The sequence below is a fragment of the Struthio camelus genome, chromosome 2 (assembly GCF_040807025.1).
Source record: "Struthio camelus isolate bStrCam1 chromosome 2, bStrCam1.hap1, whole genome shotgun sequence".
NCBI lineage: Eukaryota > Metazoa > Chordata > Aves > Struthioniformes > Struthionidae > Struthio > Struthio camelus.
Genome location: NC_090943.1, coordinates 31,876,554 through 31,894,344, shown reverse-complemented (window position 1 = coordinate 31,894,344; position 17,791 = coordinate 31,876,554). Strand labels below are relative to the sequence as shown.

Genomic DNA, 17,791 nt, shown 5'->3' with positions numbered 1-17,791 from the left:
TTAACTTACAACTTTACTGGCTTACTTCAGAAAAGATGTTAAAGTCATTATTTGGATACTCCTCTACTCTGCCCAGTTTTGCTTCTTATTCATGTCTGAAGCATATTTGCATTAAAAGTCTTGCTGCTTCTTCTAGTTTGACACTCAGGAGGCAAAACCCTGTGCTTTTATTATTTCGAAAGGGAAAAGTAATAGCTATCGGTAACGGTGTCTTTCATAGTACGAAGCGAATATTCAACTTCCTAAGAAACACTTGTCTTTAAGAAAACATACTAGGTTCTGTCATCGGCTGTTTAGTAATTCCTTTTACAACAGCCTTCCAGCAGCTGAGTGATTTACGCCAGACGTGGGGAGCGCTGCGTCGTTGCCTGCCATCTGCCCCAGCTAATCGCTAAATTCCATCTGAAAATGTGGATGGCTTACAACTTCCTTGATTAATGGCAGCTGTCATTTTCTTGGTAACGCAAAGCAACTACTCTGGTCACGTCCCTGGGGTCCGCTGCAGTAACGGGGTTGGGGGGGGGGGAACAGACCGCAAAACTCCTTTTGGAAATAACGCACTTTTTTCTTTTCCTTTTCTTTTTTGTTTTTCCTTTCCCGTTTCCCCTCCTTGTTTTACACGACCGAAGGCGAACCCGTGCCAGGAGGCTGCCTGACCTGGTTTTGGCCGTGCGCCCAGGCGCGGTGCCCCGCCGGCACCTCCCCGGAGCGCCCGGCGGTGAGCTCGGCTCCGGGGGGCGGCGGGCGGGCAGGTGCCCGCGGCGGCCGGGCCGGGCCAAGCCGAACCGGGCCGGGCCGGGCCGGGCCGAGGGGCGCAGCTGCATTGCGGATGGAGCCGGCGGCTCGCAGGGAGGACGCGGTGCGCTGCGGTGTGATGCGCAAGAGGCGGGTCCGCACCCGCGGAAGGGGGGAGCGTAGGCGGTGCGGGGGGGGGGGAGCGCGGAGCCTCCGCCCCTCCCCGCTCCGCCCCCGCGCCGCAGGAGGGAGGTGCCGCCGCGTCCCGGCGCGGAGCAGCGGTGCGACGCGGTGCGGAGCGGTGAGTGCGGGCGCGGCGCTGCCGCGGAGCGGCACCCACCTCTCACGACGCCGGGCCCTGCCTGGCCGCTCCGCGGGGCGCTGCCTGCGGGCCTGGCGCCGGCTGCGCGGCACCTGCGCGCCCGTCCGCCCGCCCGCCCGCCCGTCCGCGCCGGCGTTGGGCTGCGCGGGGCCGGGAGGTGGCCCGCGGCGTGTCGGGGCTCTCGCGCTTCCCCTTCGCCGGCGGTGCGCGGCTGGGGACGAGCTGGAAGGTGCCTTGGTCCTGAAACCAGTGGGAACTGGCGTTTCTGCGAAGTTATGAGGGCTGGGATTTGCCTCACTGGGAACATTGCTCGTGATTTTTTTTTTTTTTTTTTTGGTGGCGGTTACGTAGAATTTAACAATCTTAAAGCGGCTGCCAAACTCTGGTTATGCTTTTCGGGGGGGGTGGGGGGAGGAGGCATGATATGAAGTGAGGGCTATAAAAAGCAAAGAATATGCTGTGCACAAGGAAATCAGCAAGAGATGGTTTCTCGGGCTTTCCAAAACCAAGCCTTAAGTTTAGGATTATAGCTGTCAAGTTACAGAAATCACATCGTTGTTTCAAATGTACGTGTCTTATACAGTTAAAACAAATAACTGCCATTTCCAAAAGACATTAGAGAATAAGCTTATTTTCAGATTACTTTGTGTTACAGGAGTTAGCTTATAGTTGCTATCTTTATACACAGATGTAAATGCACCACTGCGTCGTGCCTGGGAGAGTTCACTGGTATTACTTGTCTGGTCACAGGGTGTTTTGTAACAGGACTGGTAAAACTGGTGCTGAAAGAGTGGCAAACAGCCATGTGAAGAGAGGACAGAGGGGATGGGGATAGGCTCATCTCATATACACAGAGAGTTCCTCTAGAGCACCTTTTAAGCAAGCAAAAGGAGAGAAAAAGGTATGACCAAAAAAAAAAAAAACTAACAGTGAATGCTGTTGATGTAGAATTAAATTCAATAGTGTTTTCTTGTAATAGCTCAGCTTAAGAGAAATGTAAATGTGTAGGTTTACAGAAACTAAAAATGGTTCTAGGTTTTGGGTACAGTTTTGTGTGCAGGATGCACCATTTTATGTGTGACAATAAGGCTGTGATGCTGGATTCTGAGTGAAAAGTCTGTTAACGTTTAGGAATTTATAAGTCTACTAATTTTGAGGAAGCTGCTTTGAAAATAATTACTTTAACAGACTCTTAAACTTCATTTAAGTTTCCACTTTTTAAAAACTGATCAAGCCATCCTTCATTTTTTTTATCTATAAATGTATTAATGTAGTATAATTTATATCAGTTATGTACTGGACCTATCTTGTCATTTCTTAATTTTAGGCTTTTTTTTTCCCTAAAGAATCTATTGAGAACAGTCTTTTTCTGACAGATAACTTGGAGAGTACCTGGAAAACAGACAGAGGAATGTTGCCATACATGCTATTGAGAATAGCATGTGGTACCTTGGTGGTAGCAGGTGATTTTTTTAGGTACAGGTTGTCCATGATTTGTTATTCTGTTGGCTGTACTCTTGGCTTTATTTTGGAAGGACTTTGCCTGTTTTAAGGCCTCCCTAGCACTGGTATAATATTACAAGATGATCATTTCTTCCTTTTTTTTTTTTTTTTTTAAAGTCAAGATTTGTGTGCCCACTTCTTTAACTTTGTTGGCCTAGTTATGTCTTTTGTTTCAGCAGAACTGTGGAGGTATATTTTTTTCTTGTGTGGCTTTTTCAGAGGAAGAGCCATTGATTTTATGACAGTATTGGAATAATATAACTTTTCATTTTCTAGTAAGATAGAACTTACTAAAATAAAGGAATTTATGGCATCTTTGGCAACTATTCCTTTTTTTCTGGTGCCTTACAATTCATTTTACTGGGAAGTAGAGCATACCAGAAGTTCTAGCTGTGGTTAAGAACTTGGATCCACATCTGTCTTCCCACATTGCACGTCTTATGACAAGAGGGAGTACTGGAAAGCTGAAGCACTGACACAGGGATAATAATCTGACACAGTAATTCTGTAGACTGTATATCACATCAGTTTGTCATATATTGCTGCAGCCTTACCCAGTGTATCCCTCACAGCTGGGGACAGTAGTGGAGGAGGAAAGCTCTAATTGCCTCAGTTAGGTCCTCCTTTAAGTCCATGTGAGAGTAACGAAGTTTTTTTCAGATCCTACTAAAACATGAATGTCCACAGAGGAGAAAGGGATAGTTTTAATGGTTAATTTGCACTTGATATCAAAAGTCTTACTGAATTAATGAGTTCAATTGCAGTAGCTAGATCCCATGTTTTTTATTCTTAGTAGTTCCTTTGGTAACTCTTAGGTCGATGTAAGCTGACTTCCTTATCTGTCGCTTATCACTTAGCGCATTAAGTTCTAAAGGTACGAGTCACTGCTTTATCATACTGAATCAATGTATTCAAATTTATTTTCGGGATGTAATCAGGAAGATAGAATATTCTAATTTTTGTCTTAGCAGATGCAAAGCTATATTAAATTAATGCTCATCACTAGCACGTTCTACCTTTTACAGATCCTTTTATTAGAGTGAAAAGATTATATCTAGAAGGTCTAAGTGATATTTGGGTTTTTTTTTTCTCTTCAATAACATGAAAGAATTCTTGAATCTTAATTTATTTTCTCGTATGTTTGCAACTTTTACTTTTCAACACTTGAAACCAGAATTAAATTTGTGGTAAAGGAGGGAGGGATATATTGGAGAAGATGTGCTAGAATGCCAGTATACATACACATCCTGAGTTTTGATATGCTCCTCTGGATTGTTCTGATGTAAAATTACCCCTGCTAGAGTGTTTTTTAAAAAAAAAAAAATCATGAGCTAAATATACTTTATACTGTATTTGAGGCATCAGTTTTACTTATCGTGAGCATATAGTGTATTTGTGCCCCATCCTCACAAACTGGCACAGGCAGGGAAGATACCCATATAATACAAGAAGTAATTTTCAACTTTGTTTTAATTTGCAGACTACTAAAAATTTTCTATTGGAAGCATGGACATTTTTTGGTATTAATTTTAATCTTACTGGTAGTAGGCCTAGTTTTCTTAGTTATGTATAGTAGACCTCTTGAGACATTTGCATATCACAGGTGGAAATTCACTGCTGTAAAATTTGAGAATCCATTTTAGCTTTCACATGGCTGATGTTTAAGCTTTCTTGAAGTTTCTGAATGAAAACCTAAGTTATTTTTCCCAAATTGTCCTTTTCTCCTCTGAGTGTTTGGCAAAAATGTTGATGTCATGATTTAATGACACAAAATTATGAGGACTTATCAATGTATCAATGAAAATTATATATATATATATATATAAAAATACATAGTAAGGAAAATAAGGAAGTTGAGGCCTGGAATGATGCTGTAATTAATTAGTCCTCACATGCATAACACAGATAAAATTTATTCTTTAACAGAAACTTTTGTCATGGACTGATTAGTTAGTAACTTCGAGATAAATGAAACGCTCAGCTGGGTAAGCAGGTGACTGGGTGGCCAGTTTGATGTAGCCATGGAAAAAGCAGAATATAACCTTAGCAGAGAGGCTTTTGGAAGAACTAATACATTCTGTGAGATGATATCAATATTTTATGATGAGACAAAACAATTCTGATCAGGGTTGCCTGTGCTGAGAAGAGCTAACGGGATGCTCTGAATGTACAGCAAGCCTGAACGATTGGAGAGATTAGGGAGATCCTGGCTTGTTTAACTGAGTAAAATGAAAGCTAACAAGGATATGGCATCTGTCCGTACATTTGGGGGGGGGGGATAACGCAAGGGAAGCAGAACCTGGGGATGCAGGACTTGCCTGGCACAACAGCAAATGAGTATTTATGACCCACGAATAAAAGTTTCTACAAAATTCAAAGACTGTTTCCCCATTAGGGCAACTGGCTTCTGAAACAGGCAGTGACAACACTGTGTATGTGGGAAATACTAAAGAAGGTTTCAGGCGGAGTTTGACTAGTTTACAAAGGGGATTTTATGTGTAGCAGTGGTATGGGCCCAAGGTAATGCTTGCATTTAGCGTCTATCGAAGCTTTAAATTTCACGCCCTATAATATACATTCAGTCTGTTTAAAGCACACCTTCGGAAATCCCTCGCTCTTTTTTAGGTTCCTGCCAATGTTTGACCCTCGCCGGTGACTTGCCTGTGCCTTGGCTGAGCTGGCCTCTCCCTCCTTGCTTCCTGTGCTACTCCTTTGGCAGCCCTCTGCTCTGGCCCAGGCGCCAGAGTGCCCTCCGCTGCTTTCTCGTCCCTCAGTCTCTGCGTAGGCCAGGCCCCCGCTCTGCGTGTCCTGACTCTCTGTGCTTCCACACTCTTATAAATTCCCCTGAAAAATACAGAATATTCAAAATGCTTTCCAGTCATAGCCCTTCCTTAAGCAAAGATAACAAATAGGCGACGCAAACCTTTTCAGACATGCTAAAATACCAAGGGCAGCTAGGAGAGCATCTGCCATGCTTTGTGGAGCTGAAACAATGATAAGGAACGTCTTTAAAAAAAAATAAAAACAAGTTTAGAAGAGCTTTAAAGGTATCTGCGTGGAGGCAGATCTCTGTTTTGTTCCCTAACTTTTTTTGTAGCGCTTAACAGAATGTCATTTTGCTCCCATGTGGCGTGCTAGAGTCTTCAGGGGAACTACCTGCGTTTCGCAGTAATATCACAAGCTTTTATTTAGCTCTCAACTGTTCCTTAAATGACTTTTGATTTCATCCATTAGCACATATCAGAGAGGATGTGTTGTAGTTTCTCTGGTTAAAGTCAGTGCCAAATACTGCTCCTTGACTCAGCAGACACTTATGTAACCCATATGTTTTAGGACTACTTGTTCATCTGTTTGGGCACAAACAGGTTTACTTGTAATACATTTTTATGTAGTAGAAAGATACTTTAAAAAGGTAATTTGAAATCTGATGGATTCTAAATAGAGTAGAATAAATAACAATAATAATAACCCCCCTCCCCCCCAGCCAAGCTCACTGGAGTATCACGTGTGGCTAATAGACCAGCCTTATGGAGATGGCAATCCAGGAGGTGGCATACACTTGAGTTTGAAGCATGGATGTTAACTCTGGCCAGCATGGAAAGAGCTGTATAAGAGAAGTGCTCAAGAGAAATTATTGGTAAACTTGGTTGATTTCTTGGAAAGATATGTTTGTTGTTTTCTTTTCTCACTGTTTATCCCATCTGCATTTTTTCTTCTTATTTTTTTTAAGCATCTTCTCTGCTTGTTTACTTACTAATGGCTTTGTTTGTTCTGTTAGTATCTGCTTCCCAGAGCTAAGACAATAGAAAATTTAAAGTTGAATTTTTAAGCTAATACCACTAATATGTCAAATTTGTAAGTATGTAAGTTCTTTAAGTATTGTATTTAAGTACATAGAGGTAACTTGCAAAAAGCTTGTATCTTGTGAGCAGTGTTATCTTACTTTGTATTATGTTAAGACTTCTGAACAGAGATTTCATGGGCTGTTTTAGTACTACAGTTGTGCTTAATAAAACTTCAGCCAGAATTATTTATTTAATTTAGATTAAGTTGCCTGAGGGAGAGAATAAACACATGATTATTATCTCAAATAATTTATAATAAGGGGTCTTTACTATGCAAAGAGTAAATTGTGTTATCTATCTGAAATGCAAATAGTTCCACTGAAATCTAGGGTACATCATAGGGAGATGAAATTAGATTTTTTTTAAAAAAAAAAACATTTTAAATGAAGTTACCCACCAATTTTAATTTTAAAAAGTATAAATTATCACTGATTTATTGATCTCTCTCTGTGTTTTTTTCTGCCCCTTTTTTGCTAGGCTTAAGACTTTTTTCTTTTTTTGGTCTAATAAGGAAAGAGGATGGAAGTGATCAAGAGCTTACGCTGGATAAGTCAGTAACATTTTGCCATAATGTTATCATTTGTTTTTAGGTGTGTATAGGTTTTACAGTCATCATCTCAAAATTAGCCAATACCATTCAAAAGCTAGTCAGAAATCTATATGGTTCAAAAATGAACTTTATATAAATCTCAGCACCTAGAGGTATATTCTTTGTTTAAAAATGTGTTTTCCAAAGTCCTCTGACTAAAAAAGCTTCTCTCACTTTGAATTCAGTGGAATTTAATTTCATAACCAAGTATTTTAGACTCATCCCAATCTTTAAGAGCTTAATTCTTCTGGCATTGACGGTGAAATGTATTTTCCCATTGTCTTTAATGTATACAAGACTGGATTCTAATAGTGCCGTAACTATATAATATGGTGCTGTTCCTCTAATTAGATACGTATAGAAAGATTAATCTTAAAATAATAAAGGACAGGTCAAGACACTTTGAGAAAGCTCCTATAGTGACTGTGTGATTATGTGAATTATTGGTTGTATGTAAATCTTGCTAAGCATGCTGGGTGCAAATCCTTGATAGAAACTATGGTAACAATATACCTATTGTGGTCTCTGAAATTAATTTAATATATGTTTTGGAGATTGACTAATATACATGTAACGACTTTTTTGTTCAGGTCAATGTAAAGTTGAATATATCTTGGAGATTAGTATTGATCAAAGTAAAGCCAAAATCAATTATGGATTTTGAGGGTCATTACACTTGGATATAGGATGCATTACAAAAAATAGTGCATATGTTAGGTTGTGGAAGGTTTTTAGAGTAATTATGAGAAAATAAACTTTTAATTATTTGTAGTGTCTTTAAAAAAAAAAAAAAAAAAGGACAGCTTGGTAAAGTATCAGTTATCAGTAAATAAGTAAACAATTAAACACCTTATACATTTTCCTTACCTTGAGGGATGACATCCTACTTATCCTCCTTAAAGTTGGTATAAAAAATTTCCATTTTCTTCAGCAGGAGAGGAATTTTATTCTCCCTGTTTGAATTCATGAGCTGGTGATGAGGAAATGTTAACCTCTATTTGTTTAGAAATATCCTTTTAAAATGGTAATGAGGAAAAAGTTTCTTTCTATGTTGCTTTAGAAATGATTTTTTTTTTAAATGGTAAGCCATTTTCTGTCATGGCTCTCTTCCTCAGGTGTTCTGGTCAAATTTAATCTATGCAATTGGAGAGATACATGTGTAGCAAAGTGGAAATGGTAAATTACAACAGATTGTACCCTTCAAATATTGAATTGCAAGCATAATCAATTCCACTGAAGGGGAACTAGTGCAACTTGCTAAATAAATGTTAAGTTAGAACATCATTTTTGTATATGGATTTTAGGTTTGCTTGATGTAAAGCCTCTGACCTGAGTATCACATTTAAAAATACTCTAGCTGAAATTTCAAAGGTCTTTGTGGGGAGTTTTCAACAGAAGTATTTCTGAAAAATTTGACCCTACTGAAATGTCTTCTCGGTATCAAGTGGAGTAATGCAAACAATATTGTATCCACGACTGATGGAAATACTTTTATAAAAGAAAGGTTACTTTCATATTTTCTGAACTCATTGTTAAAATAGATGAAGATTATTCTATTTCACTTGCACAGAAGTAGTCTTCTGATGTAGCTTTGTCTACAGAAAACACTGGACCATATTCTCCACAACTAATTCATGTAATTCCATTGATGTCAATGCGATTATACTTTGGCCTGTCATCTAGAGGTGTTATATATTCAAGTTTCAGAATTATACTTAAGCTGATACAGTATGTGTTTATATTTACATATATGTATATATATTTATAATCTTAATGCTGTATATGACTGCCTATGGAAGTTTAGATATGCATGCGCATATATATGAGATTCAGGAACCCTAGGGTTTTGTCCTTGCAAATGAAAGCTTTGTGTCAATGCAAGTAGCTATTGATATTAGAATTGAGCTTCAAAGCTGCCCCACTTAAAGATATTTACCTATTAATAATGAGCTACATCCCAGATATAGTGTTAATTAGTATTTCTGAGAGATCAAAGGACAACGGTTATAGATAGAAGTTCTTAGGATATGGAAGTCCTTCTACTGTAGTGGCTGTACAGTCCTCTTACTGTAGTAGTCTTACCAGTGGCTTTTTCCTGAATTTTTGCAACAGTTACACTCAGAATAAATGTGCAGTGTGTATATTAAGAAATTCACCTTATTCATACCTGAAATAACACCTTTGAAGTGTATTAGTAGGGACCTTTAGGCTAACATCTGTCTTCTTTTGCTGCACTGAAATTAAGAGTTTCTGTGGATTTAAGGCAGGTTGAGCTACCAAATGCTGACAATGATTTTTAGAATTTTTTATGTTTAGAGTAAAATTGCATAAAGGCAATATTTTCAAGGTGGAAGTGATAGCCAAGTGAAAATGGAAGAAAAAGTTTCAGAAGATCACTTACAGCAAATGTAACGAAGACTCTGTGTGTGTGTGTGTGTGTGTGCGCGTACGTGCGTGTGCATCTATATGTATATGTTCCCCTCCCTCCATGGAACTACCGCATCATGGTCAGAAAAACTTGTAACCATCCTTTATTGTGCTAAACCATAATATTAACATTTGTTCATTGCAAAAATTACTAAGTAAAATGCGAAATTAATTAATCTACCTTGAGCTGACTAATCGGCCTTGAGCTAAGTGCGAGTTCTCTGCAGCAATCTGTTCTTCATAGCATGGACTTCAAATGATAATGTGTTTCACACATGAGTCCTTTATTGAAAAAAATGTATTATGAAAAGAGATACAGCCACCATTTTATTTTATTTTTATAATAACCTTTCAAGGACCATTCAAAATGGGTCAGGCTTTCACTATGCAAGCTGACTGAGAAACTTTGGGAACAGATCAAACTTGACCTATATTTTTGAACTGGAACTCCAGAAACTGGGCTGAAGAAAATCAAGCTTCTAAAACTTTTTTTTTCCTGTGCACAGAAATGTTGAACTGATTTCATTCAGTTCAAATGCCTCATATATTAAATGTGCAACTCGGGAACTCTTTTATTTCCCTATCAGGGAGACTTATTCCATAAGTGAAGTTAATCATAATTTTTACGTGCATAAGAGCAGAGGAGGTTCAAATTGCATTGAGTCAGGTGCATGTCTAAAAAGAATATGCAATGTCTGAAAACCAGGCCATTACAGTTTGTAATGCTTTCCTGCTTTTCAGTAACGGAACTGAGTACTTTTGAAGTAAAATACTATTTTGTTTTTAAAAACTGAAGTTTTTCAAAGCACTTATGCCTCATCCTAAAGCACTGCTGCTTTAATTAACATTATGTATTTCCTTCTTCAGAAGTGGTTTGCTTGAACTCTATCTCCAACTGTGTCGTTACGCTGCTGTTTCTCAGAGAGAAAACAGATTATGATTCAGGTCTACTTCACAGAGTATTAACTTTTCATTGTAGAGTAATACAGTTTTCTCACTTTGTCTGAAAATTTTAGTAAACTTTCAGTCAACATTTTTTAAAGAAAAAAGTGAAGTTTAGAGTACTTTTAGTAGATCAGGTCCTTTTGGACCAGTTCTTTGTACTCTTCAGACCATTTCTAGAAAGCGTTGCAGTGCTTTCTAGGGAAGTCTGTTCCAAGTCTCTGCGCTTTTTTTTGATTTATAGCAGGTGAAGGTTAGGTTCTTTTGTAGTTTTGTAATACAGTCCTTGACACCCCCAAAAATGTTTTAGGAACTTTTGAGATTAACACTTTTTTTTTTTTTCCTTCAAATTTAAGAAAGGAGCCTGTCAAAACTTGGAGAGCTGCTTAGTTCTTTGTCATGATGGTAGCAATTTTTGTGATCCAGTTGCTTAGTCAACTTGCAAACTTGTTAGAAACAAACTTGTTTGACAAAAGGGACAAAATTTTGCACAGTTCTGCTGCAATCAACTTTATATTATGAATTTGCTGTGTTGGAAGAGAAGGATCTATCATGGGAAACAGTGCCTCCCATTAATTAAATACCTCCCATCCAAATGCATTGGATCTTTGTGTATGCTTGAGGCATAACTTGTAATAAAAGTGCTATTGATAAAACAAAGGCCCTTTTCTGTTACTTTTTTTTTCTAATTTTTGCAAAATAAAAAGTACAGTCAATGAAGACTGACAACACTTATTGTAATCGTATAAAGTAGGCAATAAACAGATTCTAATTACTTCAGCTAAATAACTATCTCATGCCTTCTGTGATTTAAAAATAAAAAGAAAAAAAAAAAAAAGAAAAAAGCTTGCTGTATATCATCTTGTAGTTAGCCGTATAAGCTGTTTGCTGATGTAATATCATTGTACGGACTGAACCACAATGTAAGCCTGGGAGCTAGCTACTGTTCAGCATAACCAGTGCAGGAAGTTTGGCTTTGGGTAAAATTATATTGGGATGTATTTTGGAAATTAACTTTTGTCATTTTTATTGGCTTGTTTCTCATGAACAAAGGAGACCTTTTCCTCTCAGAAGTATAAATGGAAAAGTATGCTAATGAGTTATGAGTTGAAAATTCCTTCATGTACTCTGAAAGAGGGTTACCGTAGAAAGAAAGATTGAAGTTCTGATTTCAGGCCTCATCAGCCAAAGGATACTGTTTGGAACAAATTATACTTGAGGTCACAGCTAAAAAATTTTAAGTAGTTTTGTCTCACTGATGTAACTAGTCTTGTTAAAGAGCTTTTTGTCCTAATGGACTTCCAAATGAAATTCATAATTCAAAAAAAAATCTGTTAGCGAATAACTTAAATAGCTTTTTCTAGGCTAATAGTCAGAAGTTATCTATGCATTTTCTGTTAGGGAGTTGTTTTTTTTCAGAAGTAATAATATTAATGTGTGGTAAGAATAGAATAAGAAAATAAGCCCCCCATCTTTGGTATTTGAAACGTATTCTTCTACTTGCATGCTGTCGTTAATTCTCTTAACCAAGTATATCAGATAGCATTCAGTATTTAAGTTTGGGCTTGGGCACAAGTAATTTGGGATCACTGAGGGATGCAAATAGTAGAAAGGAGCTATGCTGCAGTTTAAAAGCATCCAAAAACATTCAAATGAACAGTTCCCAGTAAGTATATTAGGTAAATATGTTGAGTAGTGATATAAGTTCTTTGTTTAACATCTTCATTACAGCTAGAAAATTTTTCCCTGGAAGGCCATTTAGAAAACAGAAATATTCGTTGCGTGCTTTAAAAAGAACTCACTGTGAACTTTGGAGAATGCTAATGCTTCTGCAAAGATTCATGTGAAGAAATTTGAAGACTTAAGGTTTTTTTGGTGTACGTGAGGCCTCTTCAATTGTTCTGTGGCATGATGTAGGCCTGCTGTTACATCTACGTAATATATTCCTATTAATAATGTCCATTTATGTTATGTGCATAAATATTTTACATGCATCTATGAATTCACACATTCCTATTTTTGCTTTTAATATTACTATAAAAGAACAAATGTATTTAATCTTTGCCTTATTACCAATTTTTATATATTCTGTTTAGTCCTTACACTACCAGTTTTGTAAATTTGCCAGAGCTCTGATCTAATCCAGCACCCATTCTTCCTCCTGTTCGGCATATGGCAGCATTGTATAAGGCTTTATTCTGGTGGCACAGAATCTGATTTTAAACTGAGATGTTTAAAAGTAGCAGTTGGCATCAAAAGTAACTTTTAATGGTCTCATATCCATCTGAGCAAAATCTGAAGTGACACTTCAGCTGGAGACAGGGATTTTTAGGGGCTCAGGGATGAATATATTTACTTTTACAAAGGTTAAACTCTGCAAAGGGTGCTGACCTTGCAGTTTCAACTTCTGCTTCAGTGGGATGGGGCAGTCTTTATTTGCAAACAGTTCATTATAATTTTGCAGGTTTTTAGAAATACTTATCTATGATAGAAGTTCCAAAACTGAAAAATGTAATAGAAAAGCTGTCTGCACAACACTGTAAAATTTATGCCTTCTCCTTTGCACCTGATTCTTGTTGCTCCATCTATGATTGCTGCTGTAGTTGAAGAAGACTTATTCAAAGACATAGTGAATATGTTTTTCTTATCTTCCTGGAATGATTCCCTGTGTTACAAGGATTGTATATTGAAAAACAGTGTCTGTATTTGTGATTTCACAGACAAACAGTGTCATTTTATCCTGTTTTATTTTTTTCCATAAGCTTGTAGGCTCACTGAGGGAGTATATGTGTTATATGGGACGCTGTATGCGCCGTTCTGAACCCTCAGCTGGGCACAGGGCAGTTTCTCTGTTGTCCTGAGTCCTGGCTTGGGCGGCGATGCAGTAGGGACTCGCTGGCAGCAGTGTGGTTTGCATGGGCTTTCAGTGAGGGTGCAGGTTAGACCGAGGTAAACATAGCTTGCGTACCATGAAGTGTTACGATTTTGAGTATTTTTGTCTAATAGAAAGGTGTTCTGTTTGGGAGATCTGCCTTGTCTGCATGCAGTATTTACACGGCCATTTGTCATATATGGGGCCTTACAAATATTTAAAGCGTAGTATTTGGTATTCATTACAGTTACTCATTGATGGTTATGTCTTTTGATGTCCTTCCAAATTACAAATTTGCAAGCGTTTTTAAAATACTGCTCTTAGTCCCTGATCGGTAGGGACATTCTTGTTTTGTTTTTTGTTTTGTTTTCTTCTCTGTCAAGTTCAGCAAAGAACCTCTGGGTCCTGGGTAATCTTCAGTGAGAGTTCAGCTGTGTCTGAACAACAATATTAAGAGCTACCTGACTCTCCAAACAAACAACGAAGGATTGATCCAGTGTAAATTTATCCTGTAGAGCCTATTTCCTGTAGCACATAACCAAACCTTGCAAAGTTTTGTTTTGTTTTGTTTTTTCCAGTCAGGAGGATATGTTCACAGAATAAGTAAAGTAAAAGCAGAACAGTGGCCTCCCTATTTAAGTAAGCTAGAAGACTTTTAGAAGTATGTTTGAAATCTGGATATCACATTTTATAATGTTGTATCTGAAGAGATGTATGAGAATGTGAGATTTAGCCAACGTCATGCAGTGAGCTCTGCAGTCCAGGGCAGTAGGAAGTTGCTGCAGATGAGTTGTCTTTTTTTCCTTCTCTTTTTTTTTTTTTTTTTTCTTCCCCTTTTTGGGGGAAGAGGAGAAAGGCGGGGGAACTACGCTTGGTAAATACTCAGTATTTTTCTGTTGTGACTTTCTATATGCTATTGATTATAATTACTGTTGAACTAGGTTACATCTGCCTTTGATTTAAAAAATATGAGATGAGAAGCATTGATTGGACTAGCTAAGCAATTGTGCTTTGTTTTCTTACTAACAAAAGTTGATGCCTCTTAGGAGAAGAACCAAATGTTTGCATATTTCCTAAGATAGTCCAATTTAGTGGATATGAATGCTCTTTTACAGTGAGTTCCCAATACAAACAGTGATGGCAAGACTATCTGAAGATTTTTGGGAACAGTAGGAATACACTTGATTTTTATCTTGCCTGTTAGCTGTAAAGACTTATGCCTCTTGATTTGCTGACTATTAATTAACTTTAGTCAGTGCAACATAGTATTAAAAACTTCCCTTGTAAGCAAGGAGAAACCCTGGGGGCCCTGGAGCTAGTGACATTTCTTCTGCTGGCTTCAGAAAGAGCCAAGGACTAAGCCAGAGGTGTCTCTCTGTCTTCCTCATGGATGCTCTTTTCTCCATAGCCCCTTATCCAAAGGCACAACTATTGGGAGAAGTAGCGCCTACACATAGGCGCTTGTGTTGCTTTGCTTGCCATGAGATCCTGTTCACGTGAGAATATTTTCTGCTTGTTGGTGTTGTGGAACATGAAATGCAGCTAGTGGAGCTGCATTTTCGGAGGAGAGGAAAACATCAAGCTAATTATGATGGAGAAATGAAAGAGTCTCAGTGTTTATCATGCAAGAGATAATTAGTGAAAAGATTAAAACCACTATTAATAATTTATTATGTGTTAAATTACACTGAAGTAGAACTGGAGGAAGGCTCTAACGTTTTAATTTCCAAGATAAAAAGAATGAAAAAATGTTTCCATTTTATGGATGGATGTTTTTCTCCAAGAGGTGATTGTTTTCCTGCACCGTGTATGATAACCCTAGCAACAGACTTGCGTTTCTGCATAGTCTCCCTCATTTCAGACTTGTGAAAATAAATCTTCAGATTATTTGAAGATACAATATGATATATCCTTTAACGTCCCATGCCGCCCTTTATAGCTAGAGTTACATCCTGCCTGCGGTTTAAGCCAGGTAGAAGCTGTGCAGAAAGTGCTGAGCGCATGTTGAACTCTTTAGGTGAGGCTCAAACCATTTTGCATTTGTAGATCGTTCTTGTTGCAGGTTTCCCTCCGAAGTTAATAAAATATAGAATAAAGAGGGTTAAACTTGAATCCTGTTCTAGCATTTCATTATCTCCTATGCTTAGCTGACTTCAAGGTAAGCGTTCTGAGGCAAATCTGCCAGATCAGACTGTGCCTGGCATCTCGCAGATGCAAGCGTTATGTTGCCAGTCCCTATCCAGCCCTTACTGAGCAAGAAAGTTTGCTGTGAAAACTGCCTTTCTTGGTTGCTCTTGATTGTGCTACTGGATTCTTCATTTTTTTAATTTGATTTTTTAGTATTTCTTTTCTTCCTATGGCTTGTGGCACTCATGGAAATTTGCGGGGGCAGCATATTACCCACGAGCCGTGCGCTAGAAAGCGCTGCCCTACTCCCACGTTGCTCCTTGTGTCGCTGCAGGACGCGGGAAGCAGCCGTTGCCCGTGTTTTGGCTGGCAGAGCTGCAGCTTGGGTCGCCTGTGAGCTGCCCCCACCTTCAGCGGAGAGCGTGGCCGCTTTAGCAGATGATGTGGAGCGCAGGCGACTCGGGGAGCCCGTCAGCGAAATGGGCTCGTTGGGTCGTAGGGCTGGACGGGGCGCAGCGGGCGGCCTGTAATTGGTGACTTTGGCCCGCTAGCACGGACTTTGTCCCTGCAAGGGTCCTGTCAGCCAGTCTCTTCTCGAGGTTGTTTTTCAGGATATGGATATCAGTTTAATTTTCTTAAGAAATTGCCGTAAGGGAAAATAGGCTGCAAAGTTCGCTTCCTGGGAGTAATTTACAGCAGGCAAAAATCTGTCATAGCATGTTACTTGTGCGCAGTCACACTGGGCAGCTAAGAAAAAGAGCAAGTCAAACTAAAATATTTTGAAAGCAATTTATCTTCAGAATAGAGCTACTGAAACTTCTCTCCATTGTTACGCATACTGTGTGTACTGCTATGAAGATGGGACCTGTTAGGAGCTAGGCTGCTGCAGCCAATGGCTTTTTATCCTAAAATCTCAGGCATCTGACTTTTTTTTTTCCATGTACAGTAAATATTTTTGACGTTGCATAAAATCATGACTTTCAGTGGGGAGGAAGGAGCAATTGAACTCTTTTGCGTTTGGTGAGCTTTCTCTATGCCACAAGGTGTGAAATCGGACTGTAGGTAGATTTTAATATATCAGAATGGTTCTCACTGTCCCTGTTTTGAGAAACAAACCATTTTGCTGTGGCTGTGCAAGCGTAGAAATAAAAAAAAAAAAAAGGCATGTTTACCAGCATGTTGATCAACTATATCTGATACTTTTGATTAGATTTGGTGTGGCAATTGCATATCATAGCTCTCTATAGGTATTTTCTTTCCTTTGCACTTTCAAAATATATGCTAAGCACTGACAAACAGCCATTAGTTTTCTCCTTGAATCTTTCCTTTTTTGTTTTTTTTTTTAAGATTAACTGTTAAGATTCACTGATAAATCACTTTTTTTCTTATATCGTAGGGTAAAGTGCTACTTCATATTCATGATAAGATTATGTTTTAGTTCTAAAAAGTACATAAGTTAGGTTTATACCTGTCTCTTTTTGAAGAATTTTTCTCTAATATATAATAGCTAACAGAAATTTGATAACTATTTTTTTTAAACTGATATTCATAGCCAAAGACTAGCACAAATAACCCATTATTGCTTTTTGATAGTAGGTAAATTATGACAGAGTAGGTCTGTAAGACTTGATTGTTTTTTTCTTTTTTTTTTCTTTTTTTTCCCCATCTATGTTAAAATTGTATCACTCAAATCAGGCATAGTACGTGAAGCTACGAACTTACCAGTGCCTATCACAGCTCATTACTGAACCACTTGCATCACCTACAAATTTTATCAGCAATTTCTTTGATTGCTTCTGAATTCTTAAAGGTTGAAAATTGGAAAAGGCCAAACACAAAGTTATTCCTCCTTTCAAAAAAAAAAAAAAAATCCAGTGGTACTGTTTGGCTATCCATGTTTGAAGTTCTGTTTTAGGACTTATCATTTAACCAAATGTTAGTTTATTTTAATATCAACTAGGTTTTCTTAATATTGTTCAAGTGTTCATGTTATCTGTAACTTAATTTCTTCAGAGAAAACCAAATATATTTATTAATACACTTTTTTCATTAAACAATCTCATATCTCATTAAAACAATCAGACAGATCTCATCATTAATGCCAATAATTGTTATTGTAATTTTTATAATTAGATGCATTATTAGCCTTCCTGTAACATTTGTAGGATCAGTGTCATGCTAAGGATAAATCCCTAGGTCATTGCTTTGTGTGTGTGTGTGGGGGGGGGGCACTCTTTATTTTTTCAAGTGTATTAGCTGTGTGTGGTTTTTTTTTTTTTTCTCATTATGTTACTACTTTGTGGATTTTGGAACCTCCTTGTGTTCAGACAATGTTCATGCATCAGAGAGCTCTACAGGCAGTCCTTTAGGACTTTGAGACGCATTTTTTTCTTGTTCTGAAGATTTAAAAATATTTAACTTCAGTAGTT

At 38.1% G+C, this 17,791-nt stretch overlaps 1 protein-coding gene across 5 annotated transcripts in view; it reads left to right on the top strand.

Annotated features, from left to right (window-relative positions):
• Positions 1-500: 500 nt before the first annotated feature.
• THSD7A (thrombospondin type 1 domain containing 7A) overlaps positions 501-17,791 on the top strand; it is a 287,638-nt gene continuing 270,347 nt past the window's right edge. For 3 of the 5 annotated variants that reach the window (XM_068934981.1, XM_068934982.1, XM_068934978.1), the window contains exon 1: positions 966-1,036. The gene's annotated coding sequence lies outside the window, so the exon portion shown is untranslated. Of the gene's footprint in view, positions 719-965; positions 1,037-17,791 lie in introns of those variants that run through there. The other 2 variants (XM_068934979.1, XM_068934980.1) reach the window with 2 other exon arrangements.